We start from the raw sequence: 23,641 nt of genomic DNA on the forward strand, positions 1-23,641 counted from the left end.
CATTGCTACATCTGAATTTAGAAACACGTTTGAGGTGAAAGGAGGCAAAATTCAGTATATTAGAGTGGACTTTAATTCAGGGATCGGAGAAGGTGACTTCCATATAAAGCAATCCTATAAAAGAATCTCAGGTACAAATGTTAGACCTACTGTTCACCATTTGTCAACATCCTCAGATAGGCTTTGCGTTTTCATTATTTCTCTGTTTGTTCAGCAGCAATCTTTAAAACTGCGTACTGCGTACCATGATTTTCCTGGGAGTTAGACGTACAGTGCTTGTTTTCTTGGTAATCGTTTTAAGTGTGGCGTATCCCTTTTTTCTTCTCTTGCCCCACTCATCACTCATGATACTTTGATCCTGTAACATAATTGTATGTGTACTTTCTTACTGCTGCTGTCATTCTGCTATTTGAGTTTACATAGAAGTTGTAACTCTCTAATGGATGTAAATTTTCTCTCATCTTCCATTTTTAAACTGCGTAATGGTCTCAGATCTTCATTATAAAATGTAACTTTCATCATGTTATTCGCAGAAATACTGAATTACTACCATCTGTTTGATGCATACTGATCAAAATCCCAGAGAAAGGTTCTGGTACAGTAGACCAGCTTTCATTGCAGGGTCTTGCTGTGTAGCAAGGTTGGCCTCGAGCTTGAGATGATCCTCCTCACTCAGCCTCCTGGGTGCTGGGATTGCAGGCCTGCGCCACCACACTTGGCTTCTCTCCTATCAATCCTGCCTTAGACACGCTTGCTCCACGTCTGCTTCCTGCCTCGGACTCGTGTCCTCCTCCTCTTTCTCTCCCCATTCCTGGCATTTACTTTCATTTCAGCTTCCAGATGAAAGCCCATTTGCCTACATTATTGACACTCTGAATTCTTATGACACACATCCGCATTTGAAACTTAATCTGAAGCCGCTTGTTAGCAGCAGTATCGTTGCTGTTTTTGCAGTACTGGGGATCAAACCTGGGACTTTTGGACTGAGCTACATTTTGGCCTTTTTTTTTTTTTTTTTTTTTTTTTTTTTAAGACAAGGTCTTGCTAAGTTGCTACATTATCCAGACTGGGCTTGAATTTAAGATCCTCCTGCCTCAGCCTCCCAGAAGGCCACCATGTTTGGTTTAATTGTGAGCAATATTAACAGATTTTTATTATTGACTTTCTCAGGTTTACACGCCTCATTTTTCAAGCTATCTGGGAAAGTTCTCAGGGTCTGGCAACTTAGTTTTTACTTCTTGGAATTTTTTACACCCATTCTTAGATTATTCACATGATGATCTGCCTATAGGTATTTTTCATTTTCTACTTTTTTTTTAAAGTAGGAAAAATTTATTGAGAGAAAGGTAGCTTCTGTCTAAGAGAGACAGAAGGGGACCGGAGAGTGGACTGTCCGTATGGGCATTTTTCTGATGAAGTGATAGGGTAAATTTACCTTCACTGATATGACCCATGTGGATATGAGCTGGAGTGAGAGAGGAAGTAGGTATGCCTATTTCAATAACTCTTTTGTGAATTTGCATGCTAAGCTGCATGTGAAAGTAGAAACTTATATGAAGCGAAGTCACATCACTTTCACACTTCATAACACTATGCACTATCAGAAATGAACTCGTTTACATTGTTGCTTTTTAAAAATCAATTTACTAGATTCCATATAGTACTAGACTCCATAGACTTGCCTGTTATCACTGCTACACCCAACATCGAAGTTGCACCTTGAGCATAAACATAAGTTGAGTGAATGAATGAATAATATATTGAGTAAAATTATTCTATGTGTAGACCCTGGGATGAGACATACCACTGCATATTAAGTTGAGGGAAACAGAAACCTTGGGGAAAGATACTGAGTTGGGTAAATTATATAGCAAAACCAAGTCATGCGTGAAATCACTGTCATATAGTAGTACTCTCTTAAATTAAAACTTGCTGATTTGGGCTGCATTAATAAAGGAACTTCTCTGTGAGTCTGAGATGTATTAACTGAGGTCACTGTGCTTAGATATTATAAAAAGAATAAAAAACCTTAGAGGTTTGAAAGCGTATTTGATAAGAGAAGCTAACTCTCAGCTTATTCTCCTGTCAAGATATGGTCTCAAGTAACGCTCGAGAGTGATCCTTTTATAAATCAGAGGTGACATTTTTCTTGCTAAGGGAACAGATATAAATATCATGTTGGATGAATTTTTAAACAGCTTTCCTATTTAAAGGAGGAGATGGCCCTTGAAGCATAAATTTCAGGAAATCTTTTTTCGGTTCTTTTCCGCATATACTTACTGAATATCACCATCTTATTTACTGTGCATCTCCCTATTTTGTTCTCTATTTACATTTTCACATGGATATTCATACATGCACATAGATTTAATTTGTATACATAAATCATGTGAAATAAAATCCTTATAATTTCAGTTATCCCCCTCAATGATGAGTATATTCTACATTTTTGATAGACAATTTAGGACTCTTACATGTAGAATTTTTTGCTCCACAATTCATTTTAGAAACTGACAGAGTTTGTGAGAACGACTTAGTAATTGGGTAACTACAGTCTTGTAACAGGTGATTCAACACCTATTTTTAAAGCACCATCTGTTGCCTCAAGGGACTTCTCGGACTTACCAGTTATGTCAATAGATTACTTATAGATTTTCCTTAAAAGCACCACCAAGATCTTATAAGAAACTGGCGTCTGCAGACAGTAGGAATTGAGTTACTATTTGAAACATTTGAGATCAGAAAACATACAATATATTATAGGTTATTCTTGACCCATAATGACATAATTTGCATTGTGGAAAATTATTCCAAATTCTTATTATTCTGTGCTTCTTGTTATCTTCTCCCAGTAGTAGTTGAAATGATGGTCATGATGACCACCATCACCACAACAGAAATAAACAACTTACAGTGAACTTACAGTATTGAGAGCCTAGTATATAAAAAGACATATGCTTGGTGTTTTAAATATTATGCCCTTTAATCTTCACAACATTGAAATATTTAAACAGATTGAATTATTTTTCCCAACATTGTACAACTAGTAAGTAGCAGAACCTGTACCTAATTCCATAAAATGTGTTTTTTTTTCTTGCAATTTCTCTTCATGCTTTCTCTTGCTAGAGTGATCTGTTCTTGCCACATCAATTTTAATCTCTTGTAGATAACTTTTAAGTTGGTACCTATAATTCTGTGTCTTCTGACTTCCAGTCTATATCTTTAAAGGTCTGGTCAATGCCTTCACTGGAAATACTCTTAAGAAAATCACTGTCTCTGTACCAGTATTTACTTCATGTTTTTGTTCAGTAATGACATCATTATTTAGACTCATCACATACTATTTTTGTTTTCTGTCTCTTTCAGTTGCTACACACAAATGGGAGGCAAACAGTGTTGATTTTATCTATGCTTCTATGTTGTACCTACATCTCTGGTTTTCTTCGCTTTTTTATATGTACAGTTTCCTTCTTATGCACAAAATTCTTTTCAGTGCCTTTACCATTCATCCTGTTCAACAGCCCAAAAATAACCCTGCGAATTTTCCTTCCATGTAAAAACTTTGTAAAACTATTGTAAAGTTTCTCTTAATATTCAAATGTTCTCTTTTCCTCATGTTATACAAGAATTGTAGAAGTTATGTCTGCCTTTTTGGTATTTCCTATCTCCCCATAGTCCATATTAACATATATTAGTTAAATCCCAGAATCTCCTTCACAAAGCATAAACTTCAGTTAGACTGGACAGTTCCTAATTTCTCAGTAACGTCTTAGTTTTTCTGTCTGATTGAGGCAAGCTCTCCCCCTGTAGTCCTAGCTGGTGGGGAATTCTCTAGGTAGCCCATGCTGGCCTCCAATTTACTATGACCACCCTACTTTAAGCTTCTGATTGCTGGGGTTACAGGTATGCCTCACCATGCCTAGCCTAGCTGGCTGTTTTATTTCCATAGATCTCTATCTCCTCATCCCTTATTGGTTGCTTTCCCGAATTTAACCCTAATTTCATTCTGGCTAGATCACCTTTCTTAGTAGGAAGCCGTCTTTCCCATGATGGAAGGGACATTCCTTAGCATTATCTTTATCCTGGCACATAATCACTAATTGTTTATTGAATCTGATCAATTTTGCCCAGATTCTAAGCTAGGCTCTTCAAATTAGATAATATTAAAGGCCTCAGTTAACATGAGTTGCCACCTTCTTTGCTGGTATTGTATTGATTCTGATTTTGAGTATAATTGCTGAATTTGCTTTCTTTCTAGAATATATACTTTTGATTAGCTTGTATGGTTTAAAATGATGTTCATAATATTCTTATCTAATAATATTTTTATGCTGCCTAGTGAAATTTATGAACAAAAACTCAAAAAGGATAATTTGAATTCTAAGGAATAATTTTATCATAATTACCAAAAATTTTATTTCTAATAAAATATTACTCAACTCAGTAAAATATACTAGTACAATTTACATTTGAGAAAATACTTACTGTGCCTTGTTTGTGCATTGGCCTGAAGGGCTGGAAGGTTAATAAGATTCCATCCCTGTACTTAAAATTTAATCTCAGCTTTTTAAAAAATAGGGAAAAAAAAACTGTTGACAACTGACTATTATTTTAGTTCAAGTAAAAATATTTGAGTAATGAATAGGGGAGTTAGTTATTTGGTGTGAGAGAATTACATCTGAGTTGAACCTTCAAAAATAAATCTGAGTATGGGAAATAGTACAAGAAAATGGGGCAGCGTTACAGTTTTGCGGAATGATTATCTTTGGTGTACAGAGAAAGAGTGAGTAGGGCTATTGTATGCAGACTCACAAATGCAGGGAGAAGAATCACAAATCTTAGAAATAGGCCAGACAGGTAAAGGAAGCCACTGGGCCCCGTCAAGGAGGAAGGTAGCCCCTTCCTGTTGAGCCGTGTTCTGGGTGCTGGGTGGGAGAGGATGCGGAGGGCGGCCGATCTTGGTTAGGAACCGCAGCTGCTTGTGGGTCCGTGGGGAGTAAGAACAGAAGGGGCAGTTGTGAGAAGTGGAGGGTGCTTCTTTGGTCAGTGTGGGTTTAGGGTTACTTAGATGTTTATTTTGACAACTAGGTGGATAATCGTGCCATTAACCTGAAACAGAAAGGTAGAGGTTTTGTGACAGCAAATATAATGTTTGTCTTAATGTCAATTAAATATTTAGGCTGGTATCTAGATTATTTGAAGATAAAATATGACTACACATCTTAATAATTTATGCCTCATAAGCCAATATAGCTATATATTTGCATTGTAATTCTCTGTTCCTCTTCATGGGAGATTTTGTTTTCTTCTCTTACTGCCAAAACGAGAGGAGATGTAAAATATTCTGATCCACGGCACTCATTGCTATGAAGCATTTTTCAGTATGAATTCATTTTTGTCCTAAGCTTTGTTTAATGGAATGTGACTTGGAAACATAAAATGGACTGTAGAACATTTTAAACAGAAGTTAAAAGACTTAGATACAAAACCGTTTGTTTCTAAATCTGACCCTCTTCTTGCCAAGTTCAGTCAAGTTTTAGATCAGTGAAGTCATGTAGTTTTCACAACTAAAGGTCATTTAGTCTTTGTATTATGTAGCGTAATCTGTTTACCAGCAGTTGAAGTAATTTTCCAAACCCTATTGCATATACACAGCTATATTTTCCCAAACATAATACTTTCTTTATTTTTATTTCTTTATTTTTTTGTTTCGTTTTGTTTTTGAGACAGGGTTTTTCTATGTAGTTCAAGCTGGCCTTAAACTTGTGGTGACCCTCCTGCCTCAGCCTCCTCAGTGCTATAATTACAAATGTGCACCACCACGCCCAGCTCTTTATTTTCAAATGTTAAATGGAACTTACAGGAGCTCACCGTCTGGAGAATATTTAAGTACATGTCATTTAATCTTACTTGAAATTTGTCATTTTTACCTTTGACAACATTTGGAACCATGTTATTTTATCATGCCCAGTGATATTATTTAGTAACAATACAGCTGTGTGTTGTGGACTCTACTGTTGTTACTTATCTGAGGAAACCTTTAAAAATGTCCAAGAGGCCAGGGATGTAGCTCAATGGTGCTGCCACATGCCTTGCAAGCACAACATCCTGAGTTCAATCCCTGGTACAAAAAAAAAAAAAAAATGTCCAAGGAAGCACACACAGTGGCCAATATTTAGTTCTACTTTTACCTAGAATATAAAAACTTACTAAATTTTACATAAATTTAAAATATTATTACTGCTCTTCGCTGTGTGCATTTCATGTGGTCCTGTTTTTCCTTTACTCAGGATGCAGGTATGTAAACCGTATACAAATCTGTAACAGTTTGTCTCTTCGTGATTACTCTATTCTTCACTGAAACATGGTATGGTAATTTTTCAAAATGCAAGACAATGAAAGTAAACCATAACTAATCTCAGATATCGAAGTCATTTCATTTGGTGAGTGTGACACTGAGTGCAAGGACACATTGCACCATGAATTATTTTGGATTTATATCCATGACTCGTTCCTTCCCTGACATAAGGTTTAGATGGTCTCATTTGCAGCGGCTCTCATACTACCTGCATTGAGAACATGACTCTGATGTGGGAATGAGTGGGTGCTGGTAGGTGAAAAACAATGAATGAAATCATTTTATCTTTTGTAGTACAGGCAAGGAACTATATTTGCTGCAACAAAAAAAAGTGCCCCTTGTCCACGATATCCAAATCTGTTGTGTGCGTTTCATACCATAACATGCAGGGATGTAATGCCATTCCATTTGTTTAGGCAGGATTGCTCCTGGCTTGGTATATTTATTAGTTTAATATGATGAATTCTTTCAGATGAGCAGCTTTTAGGAATACTGAACCTTTGTCTAAGTCTGTAAGCTTTGGATGTTGTTTTCCCAGGCTGTCAATTCTTGAATTATGAGCTTCGCTTCTCTGCCAGACTTTTAGGGTTGTCTCTGGGCGTCATCTCTTCCACACTCCTTCATCACTAGTTTGGGAAAATAAGTGGCTTTTATCCCGGGTCGGTGCTGGATCCAGGCAGCTCCTGACTTTGGCTCATTTTGCCTCAGCCCGCCTTTTGTTCTTGAGCTAGTTTTCTTACTTTTCAGGATTTGGCCCTGGCCTGCCCTCCTCAGCACAGGCCCTGCCTCCTGTTTGTTTGTGACTCTGGGGACTGAGGCCTGGAACTCAGCCTCTCTGGGCAGGTGCTCCACTGCTGAGCCGCTGCCTCTCTAGCCCAGTGTCTTTGCAATGCTGATGGCTCTGAGGAGCTGAATCCAATCTGTGCTCAAGTTAGATCATTTCTCACTTATTTAAAAATTCCCTGCTGTCTCCCATAGCCTCTCAAACTCATATCTTTATTCACCTATTATGTTTTCTGTTTTTTGGAATTATTTATTGTCAAGCTAAAATACTGGTGGAATTATTTATTGTTATGAGGCATTTTGTCATTGAAACATTATTTGATGTTAAATAAATATAAAAGTTCCACAGTTAGTTCATTCATTAAGAGCGTTTATATCACCGGATTTCATTCCACTATTTATTGAATCTACAATACTCCAAACACTGCCCCAAGCACTGTCCCTATGTTATGGGATTCTGAGAACGGTCGTGAGGTTGGTTTTCTCATCAGATGAGGAAACCAGTGGCGGATATCGGGTCAGATCATCTCCAGATTTGCCTATTTCAAATGAAGCCCATGACCATTTTGCTGTATTAATCTGAGGACTAGCTAAAGATCAACCGAAAAAATTCTGTTTTGAACTGAGAAATCAGATTAATTCAGGGAGTCAAAGCACATAAATCTTTTTTTAAAGAAGGAAGGTAGAGGAAAGCTTGTTTACCATTTAGTTTGACTTTCAATGTGCATGGGCAGAAATAAACAAAACAATAACGAGAGTGGCATAGCCTTGGACAGCACATACATTTTTACGATTCTTAAATGTCATAATGTACACAAAACATAAGGACAATATTTTTTACAAATGTGTAAGCTCTTGATTTTTATAATTGTCATTTAAAAGTATCTCTCATAAGCTATTTATTTTTTCCTGTGTCAGCTCAACTAATGCTCATTTTTAAAACCATTTTCCATAAGAAAATGAACGGAAATATATTGATGTTTTTCATGTCAGAGTTAAAATAATTATTTTGCAGTTTGGGGAATTTTTCTTAATTATAGACCAAAAATGGATGAATATATTGGTTTAAAGCAGTCATGTTAGTGATTCATTTCTATTTGACTTGTATACTTTCAGTTCTTTAAGCTGTTTTGAAATGCAGTTCTCAGTAAAATTGCTGTTTAATAACATTGTCTGATCTCCCTGCAGTCTGTCTGCCTTTTCTCTTCCTCCCTTCCCTTCCCTCTCTGCAGTTCAGGCTGGCCTGAACTCAAATACACATCGATCCTTCCGCCTCAGCTTCTGGAGTGCTGGTATTGCACGTGTAACCACTATGGCCAGTTTAGATTTATCATATCAAGGTAAAACAGGCTTGAAATTTTGCACTAAAATTTTTTGTATACAATAGCCATAAACTTTCGAGTATTTGTAAATAACCCTAATATAATCTGCATGAAAAGCATGATAAAAATTTTAAAAGATACCCAAGACAAAATTTAACCAACTGGAGAGACATGCCATGTTCCCAGGGTATATGACAAAATATGAATTTGAATGATTTTAATTGTTTACATATTCTTTCACAGTACATACTTTAATTTGAAATGTTCTAGAATAAGTTTAATATTCTATTCCAAAGTTCAGTTCCAATATGTAAGAATATAAAATACAATAATAATATTTGTAATTAATTTTATCTATTGTTTTTAATTATGGATCATATACCTGTTTTTAAAATAAGACGAACAAAAAAAGATAAATATGAAAAATATTTTGATTATTAAATTATACATAAATACTTATGAAGTTACACAATTGCCTTAGTACTTGAGTTTGACAAGATTAAGCTAAATATATATAAATTTTTAGATAGATTATAAATGTTAGTCACAATATAGGAGCATTCATTATTTGCTGACCTTAATATCTAATTTAAATATTTAGAGTGAACTTGACACAAAAATAATCATACAAAGCATTTGAATAGAAGGGAAATTCTAGAAAGAGACTATTGTGTAAGTAAAATACCTGATAAAATACATGATTCAAATATATAGAACACAGATTGCAGACTGTAAGACCTGTTCTTGTGATAATTTGATGGACATTTCTATAAATACCTAATCATCTTATTCATACCATTTAACTGATAAATTATTTTTGATTTAAAGACCTACGTGTAAAAGATACAACATTTTTAAAAAAGAGCCAAATGTATTATCTCTGAATACCTAAGGATTTTATAAGGTTATAGGCGATGGAAAATATCAGCAAGACTGTATGACTCCTATGTTGAATGTTAATAGATTCAACAATTTCCAGACTGACGAATAGGATGACCCAGATACTAGCAAGGTAAACAAAGTTTACTTATCGAATATTTATTAAAAAATCTCAGGGCAGTTAGGATATATGGAAGAGAAATGAGCATATTTTCTAGTAAACATTGGGTTTCAAACTTGGAGCACAGGTTCCCCGCCAGTCCGAGTCCTTACATCCAGTGGAGGATTATGTTAGGCCTTTCAGCAAGCCTGGCTGTAATCCCCAGCCCCAGCCTTCTCTGTGCTCATGTATTCATACATGTGAAGTTCACAACACAGTGTCTAACTTGAATGCAACTGAGCTGCATTCCTCTGTAAGCATTTCTGATTTTAGTAGAGTAAGAACAGACATCATTTTCCCAGAAGCAACAGGAAGTCACGGCAGAAGGCAGACAAGGTACAGGAAATTTTTGGTAGAAGGCAGATGAGTTCTGAGGCTTTTGCTAAATGGGGCTAATGTTAATGGATACCGAACCTTAATTTTTACAGCAGTTTATTTTTTAAATCTCTGAACTTCTACCAATATAAAACAAATAACCAATTGGAAATGGTTATTGTTGACATTGTCCAGATCCATCCCTTTCTATACTGAATTCTCCCAGTTGCCCGAAGTGTGGCTGCCTTGAACCCCCAGCTGGATTCTGCATGATTTCCCTGCAGCTCAGGGGCTGCCTTACTCAGAGTTATGCTGCTGTCCTGCTTCAGTCTTCTTCCAGCGAGTGGTCAGTAATAGGCTTCTGAGCTCTTCTCCGTTGCCCCATTCCAGGATCACCTGGAGTGACATCTTGCAGGCTTCTTGGGGAATAGGCTCAGCCCTCTGTTTTATTCTCCTCCCAGTTTAATCTTTTCCTTCTGCCCGGTCTTGCTTCCCTTGGATGCTGTTCCCAGAAAACCTTCTTTAAAAGAACAGCTCCAGCTCAGTCTGCCTCTCAGAGAGTCTGAACTGCAGTGCTAGCCACATTCTTGCCAGCAATCCAGATCTTTTAGATAATGCCTCAGTTTCTGTGAATTTCCAAAGCTGGGAGGCAAACTGTTACTCTTTATTGAACTTGAAGGAGTAATGTGTGAGAAAATCTTTTAAATGTTCCTTGCCTAGTACTTAAATCATCCTCAGCATCTTGTTACCATTAATATGATTTCAAGGCCTAAGTAACATGTGAATATAATCCTAGATTTTCTTCATTCTCACTGAAGTTGTTGGCATAGCTATAATGGATATGGTATGTCCACAATCTGTTAGGAAATTGCAAGCATTTGTGATATGTAAATCTCATGATTATTTTCTTTAGATACTGGAGTAGGCAAGTGAGAGGGCTCTTATTTCACAGAATGCCCCAAATAAAACTATCAGCTTTAGTACCCAGTACCAAGTAGCTTGGTACTTTATGGAAGCTTTACATTATTATTTCCTGAGTTTTATTATTCTGTTGTATGGACTCCTTACGACATATTTGCCGTAAGTTTTGTGTTAACTTTTCAGCATCGCAGACATTCATTTACAGTATTATTAGAAATCATACATTCAGGTGAGAGAGACTCAAGTGGAAAAGTAGTTCAAAGGTATCACAGTATAATGGGAAATGATTCATAAAAGAAAAGAGATGAGGCCAGCAATGAAGGATATGGAAACAGCAATGGTAAAATTTGGGAAAGACAGAATTCAGATTTTCAAAGTACATTGAACTATGATTAGCCAATACGAAGGCTTTTTGTTGCTGTTTTTTGTTTGTTTATGGAACTAGGGATCAAACTGAGGGCTTTTACATTGAGCTACACCCTCAGCTTTATTTTTTATTTTTTATTTATTTATTTATTTTTTTAATGAGACAGTCTTGCTACAGTGAAAAGTTGCTCAGGCTGCGTTTCAATTCGTGATTCTCCTGTTGCAGCCTCTCAGGGCGCTGGGAGTATAGGTGTGTACCAGCATGCTTGGCTCAGTAAGGAATTGTAAAGCATTTGAGGCACAGGTAAAGTGGAGATATATGTATTAGGTGTAATGGTGATGCATAACGTGAATTTGTAGAGGAAGGTGGTGGTAGAAGGACTTCATTTAGGAAGTAACTCAATATAGAACATGGGCTTATCAGATTCTCACTGCTGTTATTCAAAAATATTACAAATATGCTCATATTTAATATCTTCTTGATGAATAAATTGGAATATTTATTAATGGACATTTGCCAGATTGCTATGTAAATAGAAAGCCCTCTTGAAAAAGCTGGAAATTCACCTATTTATTCTCCAAATTATCATTTGGTTTTCTATGGATGCTGTATTTATAGCTTAGAAATCAAAAAATCATTGATGTTTATGGATTAAATGGACTGCTTTGACTTTATCTACATCACCTCTAAATTTACGACAGGAGAATTTGAAATGAGTTTTAAACTATTTGTATTTACAAGGCCATGTTGGTTTCTTCTTGGTACTTCATGCTTGCACTGATAAGTGAAAACTGATAAGAACTCAGAAATATTCGTCGGTCTATATACTTATACTCATGTCTGCTTCATATGAAAAGACATAGTCATTCTCTGCTGAATTGGGAGATTTTGATAGCTCCTACTGACTTCCTAATTTGATTTTTTAGAAAACATTGTAGGTAGATAGTGGCACTAAAAGTAATACTGCCTAAGACTTTCACAAGTACTGGTACATATTCATATGCATATAAGTTCGTATTTTCCAAAGAAACTTAGCTGAACATCTTTGAGATATTAGAGGTTATATTTTATCCACAATATGCATAACTGAAAGTCTTCATAACTGACTTGGGTAACCTGTGGGCTGAGTATGTATCACATGTATTTTACTGCCAACCCACAAAAATGGTATCTTCCTTCTTCCTCTCTTCCATCTGCAGGACAGAAATGTTAGATTTAAAAGCTGTTCATAATTGGAGTGTTATTTTTATTGATATTAGATTTTTTTTTCCTCTTCTTAAGATTTTGAGCTAAGGTGGAAGAGAAAAATTCTGAGATGTTCTGAGTTAAATTAGAAGGGCCAGAGAATGGAAGAGTGGAATGATGGGAAGGTTAATTAGTTAGGAAACTGTAGGCTGAAAAGAGACTCTCAGAACAAAAGACTACAAGTCTTGCTCATGGTCCTCTCACAGGACCCGTTCCTTTTCTTGCTAGTATCTGTAAGGCTCCACCAACCCTTTTATGCAAGAGTTTTGATTTAACAATGGTTAGGTGTACAGTGCAGACTCGCTTCTCTGCGTGATCACTTCTAATGGCAAAAATAGAAACTATAAAGGACATTTAAGAATTGGTTATCTAGGGCTGGGCATTAGCTCAGTGGTGCCTCACAAGAGCAGGTTTGATCCCTGGTACCAAAACAAAAGACAACAACAACAGCATCAGCAAAGAATTGGTTGGTTATCTGAAGCGTAAATACACTGACCAGGCATGAGAGTCATGGAGATGTGACATTGTTCTACCTGGGCCTTGAATGCAGCTCTCTGTGGTGCGGTGGACAGACAGAAACCTCCTCACATTGCCCTGACGTTCTCCTGGAGAGATGCTTTCAGTACTTGCATTTAAAAACTGAGTAACCCAATTCATGATATGCTTTTTCTTTTTTTAGTACCAGGGATTGAACTCGGGTCCCTGCACTTGCAACACAGGGAGTGGAACCACTGAGCTAAATCCCTGGCCCAATATGTTTTTTTCTTAAAGGTCATTTGCCTTTAGTTTTTCATATGGAACGCTATACTGACTGATATTCTGATTAAAAAATCCAAAGTTCTGAAATCTTAGAATTTTAACAATACTTTAATCAGTAGATCTGTGAGTGCCCATTAATAAGTTTTGAGTAAAATTACTACCAGTACTTACTTAAAATTTTAGAATTGCAGCCAATATGTACACCTTAAAATGTTTTGAAATTCCATCTCGATTAAAAATCCATTTTTCCTATTTTTTTAACTTTTTTTTCTTATATTGAGTTTATTGGTATATTTTATGTATACAGCACAGTTACATTCATTATTGGGATCTTGTACCTTTACGTGACAGGTCTTGGTTCTCATTTCTTCCCCTTGTCCCTGCCCTCCCTTCACGCCCTCCTCACCTCCCCATTTACAAACATTTTATTTCCATTTTTTTCATTTTCTCATATTTTTCCCTTATTACCTTTCCCCTACCCTTCCCACTTTCCCTACACCTTTAGCCCTTTTCTTCCCATTTCACAATGTCAGTTATCTCATTAGGATCTTATGTACTATTACAGTTTATTCACACCAGAGAAACTATTCAGTATTTACACGTGTGACTTATTTATTTCACTTAGGAGTATATCCTCAATATGTATCCATTTTCCTATGAATGATTCTAATTTTTCATTCTTTATGGCTGAGTAGTATTCCAATTTATAGAAAAACCACATCTTCTTTATTCAATCTCCAACTGATGGGCAAATGGTCTGTTTCCAAGTTTTAGCTATTACAGACTGTGCCTCTATAAACATGGGTGTGCATATATCACTCTGGTATTATTCTTTTAATTCTTTTGTGTGTGTGTGTGTGTGTGTGTGTGTGTGTGTGTGTGTGTAAAAGAAAGTACTTGGATACGGAAAGACCTAAAATCCCTTGTGCCAGACATTAATTGCAAATGCCAATTTACTGTTCACACAATTATGATATTCTGATAAAAGAGATGAATGTATAAAAAACACAAAGTTTAAAAGGATATATATAAATTTTTTTTTTGTACTGGGGATCGAACTCTGGTTCTCACACTTGCCAGGCAGGCAGCAGAACCACTGAGCTAAATACCCAGCAGAAGATATATAGTTTTAAGAAACATATTTGATGGGAAATGAAATGTAGTGGAAAAGAGGACAGATGTGGACGTGGCAGATGTCAAACCCTTCTCCTGGCAGTGTTACGGTGATTAATCTTGGAAAAGTCACTTCTGCTGCCTGTAACTCAGCCTCCTCACAGGCAGATGAAGAATACTGAGTCCTCTCTTTTCAGGTTGTTGTGAATATTAAGTGAGCCACCTGGAAGGTGCCTTGCAGAAGGGGAAACTTCAGCTGTTATGGTTGCCCACCTAAGAACTATAATTTTTCCTGCCGCTCTGAGGATCTTGAGGTTAAAATACTTCCTGTGATGTTGGTTCACCTGATCTTAGTGATCTCATAGAAGAACTTGAGTAAAGTCTGTCCTTCTGCTTTCTGAGTCTAAGTTTCAGTGAGAGAACAAAAGACATCTTTAAGAAAATAAAGTGCTTTTGATCACTGTTTGGTTTGAGTTTTCATTTCTGTTTGTCTTTTAGTATAATGCTCAGGTATTTATGCTATACCTATTTTGAATTTTAAACTGGCTTCAAAATAGAGATTTATTTGTAAAGTAAACAATGGAAAGTATGCAAATAAGACTTTTCTGTGAGTTTATGATATATTAGAGTGTACTGGACTGTGGAGAGTTTGATTTATAACCTAGGGTAGTTAACGAGAATAAATCATAAATTATAACCACGGGCCTATTCTCTGCTTTAGAATGCCTAGTAATTGTGTGTGTGTGTGTGTGTGTGTGTTTGTATGCACTAATATATAAATATACATGCAGCCACATTGTCTACACACACAGACATATAATCTTTAAATACTAACAATTCGCTAGGCAAAGGTCATATATAAATACATTTTATTACATAAACTAGACACCCATACAAATATGCGATTGGACTAAATATGGTTTTTTTCTTTAATTTAAAATTGTGTCTGTCTATGGAATTTTTTTGTTCAGAGTTTACTTCATCAGGGAGATGTGAATGTTATATTGAGCTTTCACTTTTGAAATCCTCCCTCAGTGACAATGGGATTACAGATTAAAAGATGTGAAATGCCATTATGTAGCATGTAGTATATTTTTCCTTTAAGTTAAAGCAAACCCAAAAGCAACAACAACCCCCTCCAAAAGCCCAGTCTTAATGAAAGGTGTAGTTATTTTTTGTGTGTGTACCAAAATTCGATAGGTACAAAAAGTGGTGTAAGGAAAGATGTATTTTGGAGTTGAAACACTTCAAAGAGAGAACTTGTTGACTAGTCACTCTTGAAGCACAAAGACCACATTGAAGAATGAAGGAGTAGATGCTTCCATGAAAACAGCATCATAGCAGTATTATTAAAAATGGAAAAGGAGGGTTAATCACAACTTTGGGATATTTTTAAAGTTGAAAATGTATTCCAAGCCACAAGGTCTAAATAATTCATTTGTTCAAAAAATTGACTGAGCTGCGTTGGTGTTGTAGCGGTGAACATAGCTGCCTTCCAAAAAATTGACTGAGAATTAGTGATTAGGATTGAGAAGAAAACAAAATAGAAACCTCTATATTTGTGGATTTGTAGTTTAACAGGGAATGTTGACAAAGATGATAATGAATAGCACTATTATATTAGTATCTGCAAGTACTCAAATCTGCTGTTCTTTTCTTAATTGATTCTGAATTATGAAGAAATAATTTCCAGAGAAAAGCCCTGCGTTACTTAAAAAAATACTTTCTTTTTACATTTTGAATTTGTATCTGAGTTTAGTAGATGTGATCAATAACAAAATTATTATTTAAGTAAAAGTAATTTTTGCTTCAGTATTAGAAGTCTTAATCGTTCATTCTCCAGAATTGTTGATTAATTTTTATACTCTAACAATACAAACCAGATATTGGAAATATATATATTATGCATATAAACTCTCCAGTGACTAATATATCCATTCTTTATTTCATACCTATTATGTATTTTATCTGATCACATAGGCAGATTGAATATGAAGTAAAAACAGAAAATGAAGTTTGGGGAATGAATAAATATAAACAAAATGATGTATGGCTGAGATACAGTTATATGGCCACTTTAGAATTTACAGGATGTAAATGATAGATTTGAAATGAGATATTTGGAGTTGAGTGTCAAGATACGAGTAAAACAAGTTGTCATAGGAGAAAATTGGAAATATTTTCTATTAGAGTTGTCATAATTTTAACATGATAAAAACTGAGAAGTTAAATAACTTAGTTTCTCTTCTAAACTTTTTTTTTTTAGGTTTGAGATTGGTATGTCCTTTTTTTTTTTTTTTTTTTTTTTTTTTTTTTTTCCCTTTTTTTTTTTTTTTTTTTTTTTTTTTTTTAGTATCAGCCCTTTAAGTACTGTTCAATAGTATTTATTTCTGTTTTGATGTAATTTTGTGTTTTTTTAAAAAAATATATGTGGACCATGTATTTAGCTCAGTTGTACTGCCACCTGCCTCGCAAAGGCAAGGTCCAGAGTTCAATTCCAGGTACAAAAAAAAAAAAAAAAAAAAGTGGCTCTGAACTTTTTGAAAGTATATATCATAATACATGTATTGTTTATTTTTCTATAATGTTACTCTCCCTTCTTTTAAATATTTTAAGAGTATGATTTAGTGGCTATTTGTATTTTTAAAATAATCTCCCATTATTGTGACTTGAAATTATTATTGCCCAATTAATATTTTTTGAGATATAAATTAGAGTCATATAGTACTTGAGAAAGTATTTCACAAGTTTGTATTATAGTACTTTTCAGATAATTAGGAGCTGGCAACTAGGAATCATAGTTTTTAACTTGGAAAATTATGACAAATCAATCATTAAATATAAAGTAAAAGTCATAGTTTTAAAATCATTTATCTTCTCATACATTAAGAAAAATGGAGAAAAATTAAAATTAAGAAAATTCTATCAGTATATTTTTTCCACAACTCTTACCTTAAATCATGTTACACATATGTTCCGCAGTAGCTTAGCCTGAAAATCTCTGTTAAGATGAAAATTACATACTGTTAAATAATATGAATTTAATCACATTAATAGACCTTTAATTTACATTTTTAATCCCTTTTGACTTGTTCTTGGTGACTTATCGGGTTCAGTGTACTCTTTTATAATGATACCAGAGCTAGCAATTAGAATTAATGCTTTTCCTTTTAAGTCTGCTATTATATGCTTGAGATTTAGAAAATTTATTTTACCTGTCTGCTTAACTGACCTGTGAAATGGTTATACTGGGCAAGGTTTGAGTTTCTTAATCAGTTATTCCTGAAGGCATTGTCTATATAAAATCGTGTGTGTGAGTGTGTGTGTGTGTGTGTGTGTGTGTGCATGTGTGCATGTGCTTGTATGTTTACACAGCCTTTTGGCTTGAGATGTCAAATATTTCATAAATGAATATCCTTTCATTTTCAAGGTCACCTGTAGATACTGGGTAATGCCTTTGAGTCACATGCTGTTAGGATTCTATGTAAAAAGTCAATATTGGAGGATCTAATAGTGAATACTCAGAAATATGTTGCATGTAATAATACACTTTCTTGGTCATAATAGGTAGGGCATTCTTACTATAATTTTAGAGTATTATTTGATTTATATTTATTTCTTAGGGAGTGGCAATAAATAATCAGATACATTTATAGATATAAATAATTGGGATTTTACTTCATAAATAAGTCTTAAAATTTTAAAAATACTTTATTTCATCTACAGGTCAAATTTTTCACTAAAAATATCTTAGCTTAATCATTATTTTAATGATTGGTTTTCAAGGGGATTATGATAATTTTTGAGAAGAATTAAAGTTATTTATGAAAAGAAATATCACCTCTAGTGATCTTGATATACTAAATATGCAATCGATACATTGTTTAGAACTGGTATTAAATATGAATAATAATATTCTTCTTAATTTCCAAATAGTGGTTTTGTTTGAAAAAACAATAGGAATAGAATAGGCAAGTTTTTGAAATTTGACTTTCAGATTTCAATTTACTCTAATTTTACCTAACAGTGTAATAGTGCCTCATCAAAAAACTGAACTATTAAACCATTCAACACAATTTGTTGATATTACTTAAAAATCTCTGACTGAAATTAATTTTTAATTGTACGTTAAACACATGCTAGAGTATGAGGTACTTGCTTCTTTCCTTTATGGAGACTGGTTTCCCTAAATATTTGCTACAGATTTGACTTTAAGATATTTAAATCACAATGTGATCTGCATGACACTTAAATAGAGTACCATTTCTGTTCATTTTTCAAAATCCCTATTTGCCATCTTTACTTTTAATGGATTTACCACATTTAATATCTTTAAATTATCAAGAAAGTATTTGTTAAAATATGATAATGTTTTGTGACATATGTGTGGTAAATTGGGATTTCTGTTGGATATTAAAACACTGAGATTAAAGGGTAGATTATTTTCTTCATATTCAATTAAATACTTGAGGAGTAAGGAACAATTATAATTGACATGATAGCTACCATACAGTAATTACATTGTCATCTATGCTTGTATTTCCATTTAGTTATTATTTTGTTGACAAATTTTAGTAAGATCTGATTAAATACTTTTTTTAGGTCTCAAGCTTATATGGCAACTTTCAAAAAAGTTTTTGCCCTCTTGGTTTGTATATGTTCTACTGGGATGAATGGACAATAAAAAACTTCAGTGAAAATAAAATGATATATTACTTAATGAAAAATGCAATGAAAAAAATAAAATGTGGAACCTGGTTTATACATTATCAACAAGGTATATTTGTTAATTGAATGAATGAATTTTATATCAGTCACAAATGAATTTACTTTGTCCATTCATGCTATGTGTGAATTAATGTATCTGTTCAAGTCATGAACATGGAGTCAGTTGTGTATGATGTGTGTTTGTAAATTTGTCATAGTAAATGCTCAAGACAAATTTAATGTCACCTATTAAATCCAGTCTCACTCCTTAATACTCTATCTTTGGGCAACGGTGTTAAGAAGCAGAAAAGAATTTTAAAAGTCATTAATATAGAATTATTTATCTGTCTTAGTAACAGACGTGAACTTTAGCAGCATGTGTGTAAGCCCTGTCATGTGAGGAATTAGAACCAGGCTGGCTCAGTGATTGTAGCCACGTCTGGTTTCTTGCCTCTTGGCTGTAGGGAGTTACTGCAGGAGTACATCCTCATTTTTTGTTACTGATCTGCTTGGACACATGGACTTTCCTAAATAAATAAAGAAGTAATTTTATTTTAAAAAGCACTGCAGTGCTGCAAGGATTTATTATTAGCTGTAGAAGATATATACTAAAATATATTTATATGATAATTAAAATATTATTTATATGATGATTAAATAGCTACTCATCATAAAATTTAAACTTGACCTTCATTTTAATACCACTTTTAGGAGCTTGATTATCTCTGCTGTGTATTCAAATGGATATAGGAGGTGCCTGCATTCACTAATCTCTTACTTTGCTGATGTGTGAAATATATGAAAAGACCACCCTTGGCTTTTATTAAAATGAAGGTTTTCCTGGGAAGGATAACAGCTTCAGCTACAGCGAACTTTACTATAGTAGAAGCATTCATCCCAGTGTTTCCTAAGTTATGGCAGGTTCAAAGGAGTAAAAGTTTGAAAAAATGGGATTTGTGAAGGAAAGAGGAAATAGTGGATTGGTTACAATAGCTTCAAAATAGGAGAACGTGGCTAGTAGTCTCCTCCTGGGTACTGCACACTGGGTGAGATCCTGTTCGTGTGAATCAATAGACAAACATGTTTTGTAGTATAACATTCTGAGCAAAGGTTATGATTTGGTGGTGTCACTGTTCCTTGATGCACTGTCCCTTAAGGGTCATTTGAACAGAAGGTTATAAAATAGTATTTTACCAAGCTGATTTTATAAATCTTACAAGATAAATGAATCTGATGTTAGAAAAAGAAAACGGGGGAGGGAGGGAAGGGGATTACAATGTGTTTCATACATGTACCAATCTCCTACAGTGAATGTGATCAATATGTCCTACAAACGTGTACTGAGAAAAGTGAACAACAAAAACAATGCTGTGTTTTAGAGAAATAAAACAGAGAAAAAGAAAATACAAATTATATAAAATATTCTGCCTTAGACCTGGTGGAGATTTCGGGTCATTGTGCCTGGTCAGGTGTTGCAGGGTCACCCAGAATAAAGAGCTCTTGTTCAGTGAATTGAATGGTTGGCAGAAGGGATAGAGCCAAAGCTAAATAGCACAGACTTTGCACCAAAGAGGTTACAGATAAGTCACAGTCGGCTATAGTCTGAGCTGTTTTAAAAATTCACTTCTTAGATCTTTGCTTTTTCCCACCTCTGGTGTCTCTGCCAGAAAAATAAAAGCCCCAGATACAGAGCTAATATTCTGTTAAGGGTGAAACAAGTTAAAAATGAAGTTAATATAGAAGAAAATTGACATAAGGATCAGACATAGATCCTTTGAATTTTTCACCTTCTTGAATATGGTTAAGGGACATGGTTGAAGAGAGAATAATGACTTGCAGTACTTGGACAGATTTATACTAAAGAAAGTTTTTTGTTGTTTACCTGAAATTCGAATTTCACTGAGTAGCTTTCAATTTTACTTGCTAAATTTGGCAGTTGTACTTTTGAGGCATAACGCACACATTTTTTTTTTAATTTAATTCATTGGTACATTCTAGGTAGACAGTACAGTTACATTCATTACTGGGATCTTGTACCTTTACATGCCAGGTCTTGGTTCTCATTTTTTCCCCTTGTCCCCACCCTTCCCTTCAAACACTTTAATTCCATTTTTACATTTTCTTATACTTGTTTTCCTTTTCCCTTATTCCCCTTTCCCTATCTTTCTCACTGTCCCTACACCGTTGGTCCTTTTCTTCCTATTTCCTAATTGTCCCTTTAGGATCTTGAGTACTATTTTAGTTTTTCACACTAGAGAAATTATTCAGTATTTGCATATGTGTGACTTATTTATTTCACTTAGGAGTATATCCTCAAAATGTACTCATTTACCTATGAATGAATCTACTTTCACATTCTTTATGGCTGAGTAGTATTCCAATTTATAGAAAAACTACATATTCTTTATCCAGTTTCCAACTGATGGGCAGATGGGCTGTTTCCAAGTTTTAGCTATTACAAACTGGGCTGCTATAAACATGGGTGCACATATATCACTGTGGTATGTTTCTTTTAATATTTTTGGAAATTACCCAACAGAGGGATGGCTGTGTCAAATGGAACCTCTAATTCTAGTTTTTTGAGGTATCTCCATCTTGACTTCCACAGTGGTTGCACCAGTCTGCACCCCCACCAACAATGGAGAAGGGTTCTTTTCTCCTCACAACTGTGCTTACATTTGTTATTGTGTGATTTCTTGATAGCAGCCATTCTTTGTGGGGTGAGGTGAAATCTCAGTGTTATTTTCATCTGCATCTCTCGAATGACCAGTGATGTGGAGCATTTTTTTCATGTATTTACTTGCTGCTTTTACTTCTTTGTCTGGGAAATATCTGTTAATTTCAGATGCCCATTTTAGAATTGGTTCTTTATATTTTGGGGGGCTGATTGTTTTGATTTCTTTATATGTTCTAGTTAAGAGTCCTTTGTCTGAGGAGCAGCTGGTAAAACGTTTTTCCCACATTGTAGGTTGTCTCTTAGTTCTGTTGATGGTTTCTTTTGCAGTGCAGAAGCTTTTTAATAAGATGAGATCCCAGTTGTTGATTCTTTCTGCGAGTTCCCGTGCTGCTGAAGATTTGTTCATAGTCTTTTCCTTTGCCATTGTCTTCCAGAGTTCTGCCTAACTTACATTCCAGCAAGTTTAGTGTTTTTGTTTTAATATTTAGATCTTTAATCCATTTGGATTTTAATTTAGTGCATGGTGACAGATAAGGGTCTAGTTTTAATCTTTTGCAGGTTTAGATCCAGTTTTTTCAACACCATTTATTAAAGAGGCTATATTTCCTCCAGTGGGGACTGTCAGCTCCTTTGTCAAAGATGAGGTAGCTGAGTGCATCTGGAGTTGTTTTTGTGTATTCCAATCTGTTCCACTGATCCTCAGGTCTGCTTCTTTGCCAGTACCATACTGTTTTTATCACAGTGGCTTTGTAGTATAGTTTCAAATTGGGAATTGCTATACTTGCTGCCATGTGTCTGTTGCCTAGGATGGCTTTTGCTATTCTAGGTCTCTTATGGTTCCAAATGAATTTTTGGATTCTTCTTTCTAGTTCTGTGAAGTATGTGTTGGAATTTCAATTGGCATTGTATTGAATCTGTATAGCAGTTTTGGTAGTATGGCCATTTTCACTATGTTGATTGTTCTTACCCAGGAGCAGGGAACATCTTTCCATTTTCTTATATCCTCCTCGATCTCTTTTTTCAGAGAGCTGCAGTTTTCAGTGTAGAGGTATTTTGGTTCTTTTGTTAGACTGATTCCCAGATACTTCATTTTTTTTGGGTGCTATCGTGAAAGGAATTGTTTCCCTAATTTCTTTCTCAGTTAGTCTGTTATTTGTGTACAAGAAGGCTATTTATTTTGGGGTGTTGACCTTGTATCCAGCTACTCTGCTTAAGGTGTCAATTAAGTCGAGAAGTCTTTTGGTGGAATTTTTTGAGTCTTCAATGTAGAGTATCATATCATCAGCAAATAATGACAATTTAACTTCTTCCTTTCCTATCTTTTTTGCTTTAATTTCTTTCTCTTGTCTAATTGCAGGGGCTAATATTTCCAGAGCTATATGGAAGAGGAGTGGTGATAGTGGGCATCCTTGTCTTGTTTCTGATTTTGACATAAAGGTTTTCAGTTTTTGGCCATTTAATATGATGTTGGCTGTTGGTTTTTCATAGATAGCCTTTATTAAGTTGAGCTATAGACCATCTATTCCAATTTTTTGCCGAGTTTTTATCATGAATGGGTGTTGAATTTTGTCAAATGCTTTTTCTGTGTCTATCTAGAGGATCATGCGGTTCTTGTCCTTGACTTTGTTAATATAGTGTATTACATTAATTAATTTATGCATGTTGAACCATCCTTGCATCCCTGGAATAAATCTGACTTGGTCAGAACGTATGATCTTCTTTTTGATCCTCTGTATTCTGTTTGCTAGTATCTTATTGAGGATTTTTGCATCTATATTCATAAAGGAGATTGGTCTGTAGTTCTCTTTTTTTAGTTACATCTTTCCCAGGTTTGGGAATCAAAGTGATATTTGCTTCCAGGAATGAATTTGGAAGTATTGCTTCTCTTTCAATTTCATTGAAAAGTCTGAAGAGTAATGGCAGTAGATCTTCTCTAAATGTCTTGTAAAATTCAGCAGTGAATCCATCAGGACCTGGGCTTTTCTTTGTTGGTAAGTTTTTAATTACATTTTCAATTTCACTGATTGTGATTGGG

At 34.8% G+C, this 23,641-nt stretch overlaps 1 protein-coding gene across 7 annotated transcripts in view; it reads left to right on the plus strand.

The window, feature by feature from the left end:
- The window catches only part of Adgrl3 (adhesion G protein-coupled receptor L3), an 811,341-nt gene that overhangs the window by 216,003 nt on the left and 571,697 nt on the right, over positions 1-23,641 (plus strand). The gene's annotated exons all lie outside the window — the stretch shown is intronic.

Source organism: Fukomys damarensis, unplaced genomic scaffold (genome assembly GCF_012274545.1).
Source record: "Fukomys damarensis isolate Sample0158 unplaced genomic scaffold, DMR_v1.0_HiC HiC_scaffold_35, whole genome shotgun sequence".
Classification (NCBI taxonomy): Eukaryota; Metazoa; Chordata; class Mammalia; order Rodentia; family Bathyergidae; genus Fukomys; species Fukomys damarensis.